Genomic DNA, 18,350 nt, shown 5'->3' on the forward strand with positions numbered 1-18,350 from the left:
ACAGCTAGGAGACCCGAGTTCAATCCCACCCTCGGCCATCTCTGTGTGGAGTTTGCATGTTCTCTCCGTGAATATGTGGGTTTTCCTCCCACATTCCAAAAACATGCTAGGTTAATTAGCGACTCCAAATGTGAATGTGAGTGTGAATGGTTGTTTGCCTATATGTGCCCTGTGATTGGCTGGCCACCAGTCCAGAGTGTACCGCTAGGACAGCTGGGATAGGCTGCAGCACCTCCTGTGACCCTTGTGACGATAAGCTGTAGAAAATGAATGAATAAATGAATGTTTTTGGAATGTGGGAGAAAGTACCCGGAGTTCACGCAACCACACGCAAACTACACACAGATATGGATCAGAAAAGAAGCCGTGAACAATACTAATATGAGTCAAACGTGTCCTTTACGGTAAACGCACACGCAAACACAAGAGACAAGAAGCAAGTGGAGTTTTTGCGTCATCGTCAACCACCAGCAATCAAAACAATACCGTAATACCTCTGTGATCGGTTGAGGTAATTACATGTACACACTTGAAGCACCCAATGAATGCAAGGCCTCGGGGCTTAGCAAACACTCCCAGCAAGACTCGCGCTCATCTCTGAATGAGAGCAGCACTTAAACTTTCCCCTTCTCAATCAGCCCACCACAAAGCCAGAAGCACACCAGCGGCCTGCTGATCATCCCCACACACGGCTGAGCGTGTACAACAGGCATGTCCCCGGATATATCCCGACTCAATGTCCCAAACCCCCCCCCCCAGTACACCACCCACCCCCGTTCCGAAACGACATAGTGTTCCGACCCGTATGTGAGACTAGATGAATGACAATTCCTTCGAGAGGGGCAGTTAGAAGCAGCAGTTGGCCTAAAAGGGCTGCAGCAGCTGTCCCACTGGCCACATCCCGCCCTGAAATCCCCCACAACCCTCTTCGGTTTTACCACCGAACTCAGCAGCAGGTTTGTCCCTACAGAGGGACAGAGAAAAAAAAACACGCTTCATTACGTCCTCTCTCCCCGGAGCAGCCAGGGGCCTTTCACTGCAGATAAGCCTCTTAGACATGAAGTAGCGCTTAGAGCGGCGTTTGAGTGACAGCAGGAAGGTTTAGCCATTCAGCGGACAATGCTCACATTCTCCGGCTTTAATCTAGGAGGTGGACAATGATCTGTTTTTAAGGCCTCATCTCCTCTGCGTTTCCCACAGCAGTAAGTGACTGGCACCGACCGGGAGCAGAGAAAGAGACGGCCGGGAGAGCGGCTGCTATCTCCAAAGGCCTCATGTTTCTGTGACAGTCCCGACTGAGGTGCAACAAGAGGGGGTGATGTGGGCGTATAGTTGGCGCACGGCAAAGAGCATCAATCACACACACACACACACATGCATGGACACACACAATTGCTCGGTGATGGTTGAGTGCGTCGTGTGATGGACAGGCAGGTGAGAAGCCTGCTGGTGATGTGGCTTAGTGCAGCGCTTTGTCATTCTTATCTATGCTGACCACTGACATCTATCCCTCCTCGACTATTGTGCGGCTTTCTATGATGTATATATATATATATATATATATACAAACGCTAATGCACAGACACAACAGATTTCATTTCATGTTACATTCTAGTCCGCTTTTTTGGCATTCACAAAAAAACCTCATTAAGCTTTGGTTCATTAATTATGAAGATTCTTAATTTCTAACATTCCATTAGCTACTATGAATGAAATGAGCACATAGAAAGTATATTTTCATTATCAATATCAACAAATCATACAAGCAGGGTCAGGCTAGAGCAGGGGTCTCAAACTCAATTTAACAGGGGGTCACTGGAGATAGGGTCTGGGCAAGGCTGGGCCGCATCAGGTTTTCCAAAAAATTATTAATTATTAAAAACAGAAAAATATACAAACTTTGGTTCCGATTTTCTACAAGAAAAGCTCTGATAAAACATTCCACTGTTCTCAAATATCTTAATTTTTATTTTTCTGCACAAAATAAGAATAAAAAAAATCAATCAATCAGTAATAAATAAATATTATAATAATAATAAAACGGCAAATAATAAAAAATTAAGAAACCACATATAGTTGGTGAGTAGACAAATTATTTTTTTTCATATTAAAATGAACAAAGCATTATTAGAGCCCTGTAGACATGACAAAACACGACTATAGTCACATTTATACTCTTTTTATTTACAACATATTGCGCAACTGCAGGGTCTTGAGACACATGCTAACTCACAAACTAGAGAGCTAGCGACCTAAACGGTAGCCTTCAAGTTATTTCCTTTCAACTTAAATAGCCAAAAACTTACCACTTCCACACGGATAGGGAGGATAACTATTAACAGTTATTTAACCTTTAACATGAACATTAATCAAACGTAATAATTTTTTCTGGGTACATGATACCATACAGCATCCATATCAAAGTTGCGCGGGCCGCACTAACATTAAACTTTCATATCAAGGCAGGGGCCTCAAACTCGTGTCCTGCGGGCCCCATTTGGCCCGCGGGTCGCATGTTTGAGACCACTGGTTTAGATTGTTTACCTCATCAATGGCAATAATTACATACATTTTCAAACATGAATCTTTTTTTTCCGAGAATGTTATTTTCACCTTCTCACTAGTGTTTTTCCTCATTTTTTGGCAAATGTTGATGAAGGAACAAACTCACATGGTGGGTGACAGTCAACTTTCATATCAAGGCAGGGGCCTCAAACTCGTGTCCTGCGGGCCACATTTGGCCCGCGGCCCGCGTGTTTGGGACCCCTGGGCTAGAGTGTCATTATTTTACAATCATTTCACACTTCAGACTGGTTTGCTTGGCCCTGATGCGTATAAACATCTACACCTCAGCTACAATAAATACACAGGGAACTCTATTTCCACTATTCAAGTAGTCACTTACTGTGTGTTTGTGTGTCTGTGTGTGTGTGTGAAGAGGAGGCCAGGTTTCAGAAAAACGTCCTTCAAGAAGCATGTCCTTCATGCTTCTTCAGTGTTGGATTGAACTGTCAGTCATTCAGCGACTTACAGCAACATTATTTTTAACGACAAGCGTTAGTAACCACATGTCTGTAGAAGGGTTGCATAAAAAGCTTTGATAATAATTTCCTTTTTGAGAAAATAGTAAAATACATACACAGGTTGTCAAGGACACTCCAAGGCAACCGGGGGCGGGGGGGGGGCGGGGGAACACATAAAATACCTTACCTAAGACATTTTAGACAATTGTTTTTGGAAATTCAACATCATGGCTGGAATCCAAAATGTAATTTTCCAGTTAAAGCAAAGTTTATTAATCCTGAACCATAAACTGAATCAATTTTTCTGATTAATCAATTCTAGAAAGAGACACAAAACGGGTTTTTGATTTTTAAAATTAAAATTTGAAAGCCGAATGAAAGGGATAAATACACATTATATAATAAACCAAAGACATGATGCGGCAACAAGATCGACACAGACGCCACATTTGCCAAAAGATATTTAGTGAAATAATTAATGTTTTTCACGGCTGCAAAATAACCACCCATAAAACTCATGAAAAAGATGAAAAAAATAAAAACAATGAATAAAAAAAAAAATTAAAAAAAAAATAAAAAAGATGAGCAACACATTTGAATTCAAAAAATAACTACAAAACTGTGTTTATCTCAAGACCCCATCACGTCTTCAATGAAGGTGAAAGTAAGCTTAAATATTCATATATCTCTGTTATATGCATTTAGAATTACCTTACTGTATATACTGTAAGTAAAAAATAATTGTAAAATTACAATAAATCTGTATAATTATTGGCGTAACTGTGTTAGTTAGCAAATATCTACGCAGTCAACTGCTGATGACATCATAAACGGGCGACGTAAGTGACTTCCGGTTCCTGTTTCCATGTAGTTACAAGTTAACAAAGACATTTTGTGATTGTCATGCAATCTGCTATTATTATTTATTATTTTATATTTATATTTAAATATGTTAAAAATAATAAAATATTAATAATTAATATTAATAATTAATTAATAATTAATTAATAATTAATTAATAATTATAGTAGCATTTAAATAATAATTATTATATTATTATTATGTAAAATATGCAAATATAACAATAATATTATATATAATTAATATAATAATTAGCATTAATATAATAATTATAATAATCATAACAGTTCTAATAATAATTATAATAATCTAATAGTCTAATAATAATAATAATTGTTATTATTATTATTATAATAACAATAATAATAATTGTTATTATTATTATTATTATGTGCTTGTGTCCCTTTTTTCAGGAGCACTTTGTAAACAACAGACCATGTCAAAAAATGAAATTGATAAAACCATCAAAAGGTTGGCTCAGGCCATGATGCCAGGTTGTATGTTGAGTTTAAATGAAATACTTTGGAAAGATTGGGCGGGCCGTATTCAAACACTTGGCGCGCCGGATGTGGCCCCCGGGCCGTAGTTTGCCCACCCCTGAGCTAGACTCATATAGTGTATTAATAATACAATAATGTAGGCATATATAAACCATATTGTACGCTAACCGGAAATGTACACAAACCAAGGCAAAATTTTGGGGTAAATGTTTGACTTTAACCAAACAACATGCTAATCGATGTAAATGCGAATCGAGGTTCCACTCTACACATGTTGACAATTCACTCGGAATTCTTTTTTTTTTTTTTAATTAAACAATATACGACCTATATAACATCGCCACCGGCTAGCATACGTATATTATTGATAATGGACTCTACAAGAAAATGTCCTGTGTTTGAATGTTGCCGCCCCCTAGGCAACTGGAGGACCTTTTAGGTACTGCACATTATTTTCTCGAAAAAAACAAAAACTGCACCGAGAACTTCCACCCATCCTCAAAATCCAGACTATAGTACGGGTGTAAAAATAAACGATCAGAAACCGGAGTCTGTTCACAAACAAAATGGAGACACAAATCCTGAAAAGCACATCCAACATGTCTTCGGCACCTCACCTTCATCCTCATTAATCTCAAACACCTAATCACTGTCCCCAACACCTCCACCCTCATATCCTCCGCACACCTTTACGTCCTTCTGGGGCTCAAATCCCACAACTAATAAATCTATTGTTTGTTCTGTACCGCCATGCTTGTTAACGATTCAATTGGCGAATAACTCATTTGTACACTCAATGAGTAGCAAAAAAAAAGTAAACAATCAAGACAATGCATGAAAGAATTTTTTCTTTAGGAAAAATATAGACAAAAAATAGTTTTGAATGGCATTGTCAAAAAAGAATAGCAATGAATGGGATAGGCTCCAGCATATCAAAGCGGCTTAGAAAATGAATGCATGTCATGTAAAATTCCTTGACTCGTTTTTGAAAATCAAATACTTTACGTCTAAAATGCTATCAAATATAATTGAATGCCTGCGGAGGAAAGCAAGACACATTTAATGAGTAAGACAGACGTATCAGAAGACAGGCTGGGGGAGCAGTCGACTGATTGGGCAATTAGACAAACATACAGAAACAGATCATTCCATTACAGAGAATGAGTGACGCGGCCGTCACGGAGACAATGGGGCCCTTCACTATGCTTCTCAGTGTTTATGTCCCCCGTCAGTCTGCATCACCAGTGTCCCCCTGACTGCTCCCAGCTGACTTCTTACACACACACACACACACACATATACACACACATATACACACTCACCCCCCAGGTTGAACTTGAACATACACGTGTACTCCTGGTTTAGATTTCGTCACATGTCAGCGTATCATCACATCAAGTGCGTATCGGCTTGTAAGTCATTTTTGTGTTTAAGCTGCAGAGAAAAAGAGAGCGTGTTTAAGACACGGGAAAAAAAGTTGTGTGGGAGAGGAGGGAATAAAACAAATCAATGGACTCCTGTTGGACTCCCCTTAATCACTTTTTATAGCGCTTGTGTGTTTAACATCAGGAAATTCCAGTTGTGTGTTCTACTGGATATTTCAATGAAACGAAGATAAACCATTTTCTATACAAGGTTTGCGGGCATGCTGGAGCCTATCCCAGCTTTTGGGTGAGAATAAAGTCAAAATAAAGTCAAAATATTAGAAAGATTATTGGATTTTTTTTTTTAAAACAAACAATGTGAAAAAAGCTTCATTTCAGTAGCATAACATTGAAATATTAAATATGATCAAATTTTATTAATATATTATTTTAATATAATATAAATATATAAAAATATATAATATAATAAATAAAAAATATATAGCATATATAAATGATATAAAAATGTGTGTTTATTTATTCATATAAAAAATAATAAAGATGGAATTATAAAATTATATTATATTGTTTTATTATTATAATTATTAAAACATATTTTAGAGTCTAATATTATGGGCAACAACAAATAAAGTTGTAATTTTTTGGGGAAAAAAAATTAAAAAAATTAAAAAATTAGAAAAAAGTGTGGAAAAGTTACAATGTCAAAAGTCAAAATATTCGGGGAATAAAGTTATAATTACAAGAAGGAAATTTGAAATTTTTGGAAAATAAACAAAATAGCTGTAATTTTGCGAGGGTAAAGCAAAAATATTAAGAGAAAAAGATGTTTTAACAAAAAAACGTAACTTAGGTAAAATTATGCATCAGCATTTTTGAAATATTACAATTGTATTTATTTGTGAGGGAATAAAGCCATAGTAGTACAAGAAGAAAATGTAAGACCAAAGTTCATACATAATAATACATTTAAAATAACTTTTCACCTATATCACAAAGCTGAAACATATATAACTTAGCATTTCTACAAAATATCAAAATGGCCCTTGCATCCTTTCATTTTTCAGCATGCGGCCTTCGGTGGAAAAAGTCTGAACAAGCGCATTAGTACAACCCTTTAACTCGTTTTAACCCAACTTCCCTCATGTTCCTCCTCCCGTGTCTGATAGCAGTGCATAAAACACACCAAAGTTTTCACTGGAGTTGGGTAATGAGCCAGACCTTTGACCTTGCCTTGATGACTTCCATACCTGTTCATGTGCAGGAGGACGTGTGCTTGTGTATATGAGCTTTTGTGTCTGCAGCTGGCGTCTGACAGCAGCATGACTAATGAGGGCTCAGGACAGAAATAATAGGTGGGAATTATAACACAAAAAGGGAATGTGCACAAAGAAAGTGCAGGAGAAAAAAAAATGACAGTGTAATATTAAGAAGTCCAAGAGGACGATTAGGGGCAAGGAGTATAATAATAAGAAGGAGGGATAATATCCTGAAAAGGTAATTACTTATGTGTGTCATGTCAGTGTACTTATGGATTGTATTATGCGAAACAAGTGCAATAAATACTTTTTCTAACTTATATTTCCGATTATCGTCTGAATAAAATCTGTGTCCAGCCAGACACAGAATAACTCCAAACAAAAGTCTACCTATCAAATGTCCCTCAGAGCGGAAACCAGTCATTGTAAGGTACCATGACCTGGACATCATATGCGAGTGTCTGGCAATACCAGCTTAACACTGTCACACTCAAGGTCAAGGGTCATCACGTGTAGACAGAACAGAACTTCCTAATTATACATGATAAATGCAATCACACCCAGCACAACCAGATCTCCGCACAATTCCCCAGCTTAACCTCAACAGATGTGTCGGAACGTGAAGGAAAAACAAGCTAAATCGTGATTTTTAAGGGTATGATATTTTTGTAAAACAATGACCCGCCATTGACAAGATTTCAACCCCAGGCCGTGTGTTGTGATAATGATGCTATCTGGCCTTGAGCGTGCCCCTCGGTGAACCCCTGCGCTCCTGCTGGATCAGATCAGTACCCATAATGGCTGACTGCAGCCAGAGGGTCTCGACCCGGCGACACACAACACGGCGCCAGGACAGAAGTCAGACAGATGGACAAATAGACAGATAGACTTTTTGGACAGACATCCTGTCTCGAACTGCCAATAGATACAACAATTAAGTCAGGTCTGGTCATTTTCATTTCCCTGACCTACGACCCTGAAGTCCTACGCATGTACGGAGACAAATTACTACTGCCATTGGTTTTGCCAACATCTCCAAATACGAGGACCTACTGTGAGAAGGCTGCGACAGCGGACATAAATCATACCTGTATTTGATCTGCTGGGGTTCTGCACTGGCTGGCGATGTGACAGCTAGCATGACCCTGTGTCCCAGAAACCCCCGCCCCCCCAGGGGACGAGATGGGTCACAGATTTGCTGTGACTGTGGTATAAATCCCAGGACAATTATAGTGTTTCGTTTATTCTTTTCATGGGTCAAACTAGTCAAGAAATACACAAACACATACAAAGCAATGTCGAATGTAAAGATCCAAAAAAGTTTATACAGTCAAACCTAAACGAAAATGTATGAAATTTGTACAAAAACTCGAAATTTTTTTGGTGAAACATAGTCCAAAAAATGGACCTCCATCAAAAAAAGATGTTGAGAGAAAAAAACTATGACTATGACAGGAAGTCAAAACGATGATTATTCAATATCCAGCATTAAATCATCAATGAAGAAAAGACCAAACTAATAATCACGACACTTCAATAATATCAATAATAACAATAATTCCAACCATGGAATGTCTTTCATTTCATCTGCAACTAACATAAATTGTTGGAAAGACTTCCAACAATTTGGTACAAGTTGTCACTAGTCATCAAACTAAAGGTGGTGTTGTTGTTTTCAACTATTGATTAACATTGGGGACGAGTGGCCACACAACTAGGAGACCCAAGTTCGATTCCACCCTCGGCCATCTCTGTGTGGAGTTTGCATGTTCTCCCCGTGCATGCGTGGGTTTTTTCCGGGTACTCCGGTTTCCTCCCACATTCCAAAAACATGCTAGGTTAATTAGCGACTACAAATTGTCCATAGGTATGAATGTGAGTGTGAATGGTTGTTTGTCTATATGTGCCCTGTGATTGGCTGGCCACCAGTCCAGGGTGTACCCCGCCTCTTGCCCGAATGTTATATAAGGGAAATGATCGTCACACCAGATAGTGACAGGTTTTTGGAACCCCTTGGATTCCTAGATTGCTCCAAGGATGCCCATGGAATGGCCTTTTGTTGTTGCCAGTGTGAGGCTCTTGCCCAAAAACGGCTTATGAGGACATTCATTTATTCATTTTCTACCTCACGAGGGTTGTGGGGAGTGCTGGAGCCTATCCCAGCTGTCTTCGGGCGTGAGGCGGGGTACACAGGTATCACAGGGCACACATAGACAAACAACCATTCACACTCACATTCATATGTGACAATTGGACCAAATAATCTAGCATGTTTTTGGAATGTAGGAGGAAACCGGAGTAGGTTGAGGGTGGAATTGAACCCTGGACTCCTAGCTGTGAGGTCTGCACGCTTACCACTAGACCGCCATGCAGACCACCATGAATGAATGAATGATTAACGTTGGTTAATATTGTTTTCCACTTTTGTGATCAGTATAACTCTTAAATTTATTTTAAAAAGAATTGTTATTTGAAGCTAAAATTGTGTAATATGTCCTTTAATTTCTTTGCAATTATTTTTTGAATGTGTTTTTTGAATGCCTTTTTCATGTGGTTCTTATTAACTGTACAGGGAATAGTTTGTTGACTGTCATATCAATGTATCCATTGTGTACAGCCGTGCATATTGCACAGCAACTTTATAAAAATTCCAAATTATCCCGAAGATGAAGATTAGTGTGTCACATCAAGAAGTGCCCTTCAAAGTTTCTAGCATTCTAATTATACGGTTTAGACCCAGACTTTGCAGCTTGAAATCCCCAAAGGTAACAAGTCTCCAGGCTAAACAAAATCAGAATTGCATTAAAACCCGAGAAGCATTTCATCAGAGGCAGAAGGTCCCCGTGGTCCAAGACACCTGTAATAGAGTTTCCTTTCTCTCTGACACCAAACATTTCAACTCCTTCTTTCTCCTCCCGCCTGCACAAAACGACACATTTTCCAATGATCAAATCAGACCAAACAAATTCCATTTGTTAGAAGGAGGCAGAAATGCTAGAGCACACAACAATTATATTAGCGTCACTCAGCATAGCGCTGGTTTTGTTTTAATAGAACAACACCGAAGAAAAGAAGACCGAATGCGGTAATTTAAACTGACTCTTTTGCTCCACTGTTATACTTCTTTGCATCGAGGAAAACCCAAAAAAGTGAGGCCCAAAACATGAAAGCGAGGAAGCAAAATCATCTAAATACTACGATATTTTCGTAAATCAAAGTCAATTCAAAATAAAGTTGTGAACTATGCCAATCCCAACACAGACTAACGTGTCTGAAACAAATACATCTTCTAAAATTGGCTGCTCTGTTCAAAGGAACGATTCAATTCCCTGGGAATACAAAGACCTGAATGAATGAGAATATTCCCAGTTTTCCGCTACATCCTTTTATTTCATATTTCATACACAGTCCTGTAATCTCTCATTATTACAGTTGTCAGCAATGGCATGTCCGAGATGATATAGTGAACAAAAGTTCTCCTCTTATCCCGTGTGGAAGTGGTTTGTTACTTTGTCTTTTTTTTCAATGTTTGAAACATTCATTCATTCATTTTCTGCCGCATTTTCCTCACAATGGTTGCGGGGGTGCTGGAGCCTATCCCAGCTGTCTTCGGGCGAGAGGCGGGGTACACCCTGGACTGGTGGCCAGCCAATCACAGGGCACATATAGACAAACAACCATTCACACTCACATTCATACCTATGGACAATTTGGAGTTGCTAATTAACCTAGCATGTTTTTGGAATGTGGGAGGAAACCAGCTAGGAGACCCAGGTTCAATTTCACCCTCAGTCATCTCTGTGTGGAGTTTGCATGTTCTCCCCATGCATGCGTGGGTTTTCTCCGGGTACTCCGGTTTCCTCCCACATTCCAAAAACATGCTAGGTTAATTGTTGACTCCAAATTGTCCATAGGTATGAATGTGAGTGTGAATGGTTATTTGTCTATATGTGCCCTGTGATTGGCTGTGATCAACCAGTCCAGGGTGTACCCCGCCTCTCACCCGAAAACAGCTGGGATAGGCTCCAGCACCCCCGCGACCCTTGTGAGAAAAAAGCGGTAGAAAATGAAATGAAATGTCATAATGGAATTCTCACAGAAGAAAAATGATCATATTTAAACATTTGGCATCGAGAGAAGGCGATATTTCCCTTGTTTCTTGTTGTTAAAATAAACAGACAAAGATGACTGTGATGAAGTGGTGTGTGACTGTGATGAAGGCTGAGAAACAAAGACAAACCAAAACCTGACAGACAGGCAAACAGACAGAGACTTGACTTTAGGGAATATGATTCTGCCAGAGTATGATCCATATGGACTCCGTGGTGTCAAAGGGCATCCTCTCCACAATGACTCATCATCACTCAATGGTGGTCATGATGGGATAGCCTGCATTTGTGTGTGTGTGTGTGTGTGTCTTTTTTAGGAGGTAAGTATTTGTATAAATTTAAATCTTTGAGAGATAGCACAGGATAAATGAGCAGTTTTGCTATTCTTGGCCTCTCAGGAAAAAAAAGAGACCTCTCTGTTGTTTTACCAGCGCTCGTGCCAAAGACTGTCACCCACCATGTGAGTTTGTTCCTTCATCAACATTTGCCAAAAAATGAGGAAAAACACTAGTGAGAAGGTGAAAATAACATTCTCGGAAAAAAGACTCATGTTTAAAAATGTATGTAATTATTGCCATTGATGAGGTAAACAATCTAAACCAGTGGTCTCAAACATGCGACCCGCGGGCCAAATGTGGCCCGCAGGACACTAGTTTGAGGCCCCCGCCTTGATATGAAAGTTTAATGTTAGTGATATGGATGCTGTATGGTATCATGTACCCAGAAAAAATTATTACGTTTGATTAATGTTCATGTTAAAGGTTAAATAACTGTTAATAGTTATCCTCGCTATGCGTGTGGAAGTGGTAAGTTTTTGGCTATTTAAGTTTAAAGGAAATAACTTGAAGGCTACCGTTTAGGTCGCTAGCTCTCTAGTTTGCGAGTTAGCATGTGTCCCAAGACCCGGCAGTTGCGCAATATGTTGTAAATAAAAAAAGTATAAATGTGTAGTCATGTTTTGTCATGTCTACAGGGCTCTAATAATGCTTTGTTCAACCAAAGCGAAGTTTTTAATTTTTTTTTGTTTTTAATAAATGTGTTTTTGGGTTTTTTTTGGAAAACCTGATGCGGCCCAGTCTCACCCAGACCCGAGCTCCAGTGGCCCCCAAGGAAATTGAGTTTGAGACCCCTGATCTAAACGAACCATTGCAGTGTTCCCACCCTTATACTTTTCACTCTAATGCCTATGCATCTTTTGTCATTGAATGTTGATGCGAGTGGCTGCATCCAAGCTGGAGCATGACCCGCCGTGCTAACCAGCCGAGTGCACCACTCGACCTCTCTTAGATTGAACTGTCAGATGGCAGCGATTAATGGTTGGGTATGGAGAGAAAGTCGCACCCACAAGGTCCCACCCGATGGTGCCCTGCAATAACCCATAGATCCTCAGTCAGAAAGAAGCCTTATTTCTAGGGTTCATTCTTGGAGGTTTGTATCCTTTCTACCAAAAGGGTATAGAAGATTGTGTGGAAACTCCTTGAAAACATGGATGGATATTGTATATGTGGGAATATGTGTTTATGGGTGCAGATGAATCTTGTTACGTATGAATTACTGCCTTTCAAAGTATGTACAGAAGTGCTCAGATGGAATAAAATTCATCTGAAAAACAAAAACGTCAAATATTGCTGAGATTTTCCCACCTGGGACAATTTAATTGTGCCTGAATTCAAATGAACTTCTATTGCTGTCCATCATAATCCATCCACCTATTTTCTACTGCTTATCACGGGTCGGGTCGGGGGGGGGGGGGGGCGCAGCCTCAGCAGGGAAATGCAGACCACATAACAAACAAATACAAAACCACTAATGTGAATTTCTGTACTAACAGAGAAAGACAGGAAAACCTCCAAGTATCTAAATAAGTCTGTGTAACTTCACTGTAAACCCGAATGTTCAAAGTACTTAAATAAATGAAGCTATGCATACTAAAAGTTCTTTAAAAAAGTTCTAATAACTTAATTATGTCAAGTTCATTTGACATGTTGTTCCATTTACTTTTAACTAATATGTTTTGATTAAATTGAACTATGGCTATATTAAGTAAGATAACTTAAAATTTTCTTAAAAGTTCTACTTATAAATGTTGATTGCCAGTTGCATTATCTGTCTTTACGGTTTATTTAACTTATAATTTTTGATTAATATGAACTTTTTGCAGATTTGTGTAACCTACTTAAAAGAATTCATCGTTACTTATAAAAAAAAAGTATCTATTAAACATGAATAAATCAAACCAAGAATCAATTAATAATAAATCCATTGCATCAGATAGATTTGTACTGTGTAGGTTACACATGCACACCTTCTTCCTATGGAAAGAGTAGAAATAGAACGAAAATTAAAAAATGGAGAATGCATGGCAGAGAGAATGCGAAAAAGAAAGCTATTTCTCTCTTCAACCCAAAATTAAAAAAGTATATCTAATATCAACTCTAAATATTAAAGCTCTGATATACTCAAATTTTTGAGTTCTCAAAAATGAACTAAAAAAATGTGGCAACTGATTGCCTCGCTTTTTTTGAGTTTTGCTAACTTATTCGGATTTACATGGGTTTCCTCCAGGTACTTTAGGCTCCTCCCACATTCCAAAAAGCAAGTTAGGTTAATTGGACACTCCAAATTGTCCACAGGTGTGAACGTGAGAGTGAATGGTTTGTTTATACGTGCCATGCGGTTGACTAGTGTACCTTAAGAGTACGTATATCCCACAAAAAGTCAGCTCAGGTCTGACCCAAATGAAGACAAGAGGTATTAAAAATGCGTGAAAGCATGGACCGGTCCAGGGTGTACGCCACCTTTTGTCCAGGTCTTCTGGGGTAGGTAGGACATGTCTTGAATTGTGCAACATTGGCTATAGTCTGAGTGCCACTGTATTTCCATCCATCTATCCATTTTCTAATAATAATAGAAAAAGTCTCGTTATATTGATATTGTCGTGAGTCGGAAAAAATATCGATATAACCAGACTGTCGATATATCCGATCATGCGCCGAACTGCATTAAAAGTGGGCGATAATGCACTCGACATTGTCATGTCATGCTCAACCGCCCCACATAGCTGGCCAAACACATGCCTGCAACAGAAGAACCAACTGCGTTCGTGGTTTCTCTCGTGTGTATAGAATCTATACACACGAGAGAGCTATGTGGAGCGGGTTGAGCATGACCTGTGCGGGAATCGGTGTGTGTGCTGCGCTCTGGTGGTGGAAGTGTGAAAAATAAAGTTGACTGGAAGCAGCCGTTCGCCGTGTTCTTTTTTGGTATTGAAATCCTTAAGCAAAGATTGATTTAAGCTGCTTTTGTATCGATATAAGCAGACCAAATTGGCTGGCGGGAGATGAAAAGGGCATCGTAGTAACCGGATTATCATAATAACCGGGTATCGTACTAACGGAAGTAATTATATCATAAAAGACTAGAAATTTGCCAGGAAATGAAAATAGTATCGTAATAAGCATTAATTCGTTATAACCGATATCGATATAATGAGACTTTACTGTAATACATTTTATTTGTATAGCGCTTTTCAGAGTACTCAAAAGATGCTTTACAATAGAGAAAAAGAAATAAAAATAGATTTGAGTAAAAACGGAGTAAAAGATGCATTAAAATACAATATCCAAACATTGATTCAGAGCTAAAACAAGGCTAAAAGAGGGGAGAGGCGGGGCGCAGCAGCCAGGTATAGCAAGTTAGACATTAAAAACGGGTGGGTTTTGAGTTGTTTTTTGTGGGGCAAAAAGTTCCAGAGAGTGGGGGCAGCAATGGATCTATGCCGCTTATGCTCAGTAGGGTAGCGAGGGTATGCTGGAGTCTATCCCAGCTGACTTTGGGTACATCTTGGACTGATCAGCAGCCAACTGCAGGGCACATTCACACTCACATTCACGCCAAAGAGATCATGTACGTCTCAAATTAATCCAGCATGCATATTTTTGGAGGTTTGGCGGACAGAAAATTCGAACGCCACACAGAGATGCCACTTCTACGAATTATCGTGGACTTTACGCTTGCTTGTGTCACCGTTGCATTTGCAATCCTTTAGTTAATCACTGTTTGTGCTTCCCACAAGAGATTGCTAAAATGCTAATATCGCTTATGTTCTGCAGAGATGAGAGCATTGTCTGGTCTTGCTGCGTTTGTCTTCTGGCCCGAGCGCAGTCGGCCCACACGGCCATCTTGTGTTGTACTTGGCTGGCTGTCTGCTAACTGTCAGCGCAGTATCTCCTTACACTGACGAATGTGAAGTTTCCAGACCTTTCCCAAAACTTTTATTCCCTTGTTCCAACGCCTCATCTTGAGGAATGGTGGAGAAAACAAGGGTTCCTCCGCCTGGCCGTTGCAGCCTTCCTGATGAGGAGTGCCAATGCTGAGAGGCGCTGAGTCTAAATTTAAAACGTTCCCTCCTCAGGGGTAAGAGAGGTGATGAGGGGTACGGAGGCAGTCAGTGAAAGAGATGCAGAAAAGACATGATAAATGAAAAACACAAGAAATGGAGTGCAAGAGAACGTGCAAGAAACTATTTTTGAGCGCGAGAACATAATCCTCCCAACATGTGAATATCGGGGCCAGTAGGGTTTTCCGTGGTGTGTGAAACAAAGATAAAATCGATTAACTTGTCCGCTGACCCAGTGAGCAGTGACGGCCCCCCATTGCCGCGGTCCCGCCACAACCCTGACATAGACATCCCGGCCCTCGGCCCCCGAGGGACCCTTCTGGATACTGAGGTGAACAAAGTGGTGCCCTTCTGTCAAACTAAAGGCCTCAAGAACCAGCAAAACAACAAACTGTGCAGCGATGCTTCACTGCTCCCTGATTCCACAGGAGACAAAAAAGATGTAGTGGACTACTGAAAGAAGACATTGTGATTAAGAACTAGGACACAACTACTGTAGGGAACATTTTACCCACAGGATGCAAGAATATACATTTATTATTCAAATATCGTAAGAGAAAGCCCAAGTACTAAGAGACTGAGCTACTGCTAACCCAGTTTGTTTGGTTCTTTAAGAACAAAGAAGATTATGAAGTTGTTTGTACAAATCAGATTCTTCGTTTGAGTTTTTAACACTTTGGACACCAATGTACTACATTTGTACAAACTGTTGAATTAATACTTCTCTGGTAAGCCCATTCAATATTAAGCATTAGTTTCTCCATGAAGGCATTAAGTATGGAACCTTGGTTAGCGTCATTAGTCTGTTACAGAGGTTTCGATTCTAACCGAAACGTACTCTTACCAGATAATAATAACGCATAACCAGTTAATCTGTTCCAAAAAAAAAAATGTTAAGACATCACCTGCATAAAATGATTCAAAACGCATATAAAGATTAATGAAGAAGAAATACATGTGATAATTTACTAATTTTTGTTAATTTATATGCATTTAAAATTGTTGTATGCATGTAAAACTACAATAACTACAAAAATAAAAACATGTTTTTGCTTACATTGTTTGTTAACTGTGTTAGTTAGCAAAAAACTACAGTCAACCGCTGATGACATCATCAACAGGTGACAAAGCTGACTTCTGGTTCCTGTTTCCAGGATGTTTTGTGAATTAAAAAAAAATACACAGTAATGCTCACGCAGTGCATTAATAACACAACAAGTTACAACTGAAAAACATGCTAACCGAGGTGGACGCTAACCAAGGTTCCATTGTATAAAACTTTTCTGGTACTGATATTGTATTGTACTTTATTACATTGTGCAGGTGTAATTAATTTATTAATTTATATGTATTTAAAATTGCTGTATGCATGTTAAAACTACAATAACTACAAATATAAAAACATGTTTTTGTTTACATTGTCGTCGTGTAACTGTGTTAGTTAGCATAAAACTACAGTCAACCGCTGATGACATCATCAACAGGTGACAAAGCTGACTTCTGGTTCCTGTTTCCAGGATGTTTTGTGATTTTTTTTTTAAAAAATACACAGTTATGCTCACGCAACGCATTAATAACACAACAAGTTACAACTGAAAAACATGCTAACCGGGGTGGACGCTAACCAAGGTTCCACTGTATAAAGCTTTTCTGGTACTGATATTGTATTGTACTTTATTACATTGTGCAGGTGTAATTCATTTATATGTATTTAAAATTGCTGTATGCATGTTAAAACTACAAAAACTACAACTATGAAAACATGTTTTTGTTTACATTGTCGTAGTGTAACTGTGTTAGTTAGCAAAAAACGACAGTCAACTGCTGATGACATCATCAACAGGTGACAAAGCTGACTTCTGGTTCCTGTTTTCAGGATGTTTTGTGAATTAAAAAAAAATACACAGTTATGCTCACGCAGTGCATTAATAACACAACAAGTTACAACTGAAAAACATGCTAACCGAGGTGGACGCTAACCAAGGTTCCATTGTATAAAACTTTTCTGGTACTGATATTGTATTGTACTTTATTACATTGTGCAGGTGTAATTAATTTATTAATTTATATGTATTTAAAATTGCTGTATGCATGTTAAAACTACAATAACTACAAATATAAAAACATGTTTTTGTTTACATTGTCGTCGTGTAACTGTGTTAGTTAGCAGAAAACTACAGTCAACCGCTGATGACATCATCAACAGGTGACAAAGCTGACTTCTGGTTCCTGTTTCCAGGACGTTTTATGATTTTTTTTTTAAATACACAGTTATGCTCACGCAACGCATTAATAACACAACAAATTACAACTGAAAAACATGCTAACCGAGGTGGACGCTAACCAAGGTTCCACTGTATAAAACTTTTCTGGTACTGATATTGTATTGTACTTTATTACATTGTGCAGGTGTAATTAATGATGTGATGTATGAATTTAAAAAAAATGAGAAATCCTGCCTGATAGCTATCCTCCGCTAACACTAACTGTGTCAGTTAGCAAAAAACGACAGTCAACTGCTGATGACATCATCAACAGGTGACAAAGCTGACTTCTGGTTCCTGTTTCCAGGATGTTTTGTGAATTAAAAAAAAATACACAGTTATGCTCACGCAGTGCATTAATAACACAACAAGTTACAACTGAAAAACATGCTAACCGAGGTGGACGCTAACCAAGGTTCCATTGTATAAAACTTTTCTGGTACTGATATTGTATTGTACTTTATTACATTGTGCAGGTGTAATTAATTTATTAATTTATATGTATTTAAAATTGCTGTATGCATGTTAAAACTACAATAACTACAAATATAAA

The 18,350-nt window shown here is 38.7% G+C and overlaps 1 protein-coding gene across 5 annotated transcripts in view; it reads right to left on the reverse strand.

Annotated features, from left to right (window-relative positions):
• mecom (MDS1 and EVI1 complex locus) overlaps positions 1–18,350 on the reverse strand; it is a 180,821-nt gene that overhangs the window by 154,112 nt on the left and 8,359 nt on the right. The gene's annotated exons all lie outside the window — the stretch shown is intronic.

Source organism: Doryrhamphus excisus, linkage group LG8 (genome assembly GCF_037039965.1).
Source record: "Doryrhamphus excisus strain RoL-2023G ecotype Guam linkage group LG8, RoL_Dexc_Guam_v1.1, whole genome shotgun sequence".
NCBI lineage: Eukaryota > Metazoa > Chordata > Actinopteri > Syngnathiformes > Syngnathidae > Doryrhamphus > Doryrhamphus excisus.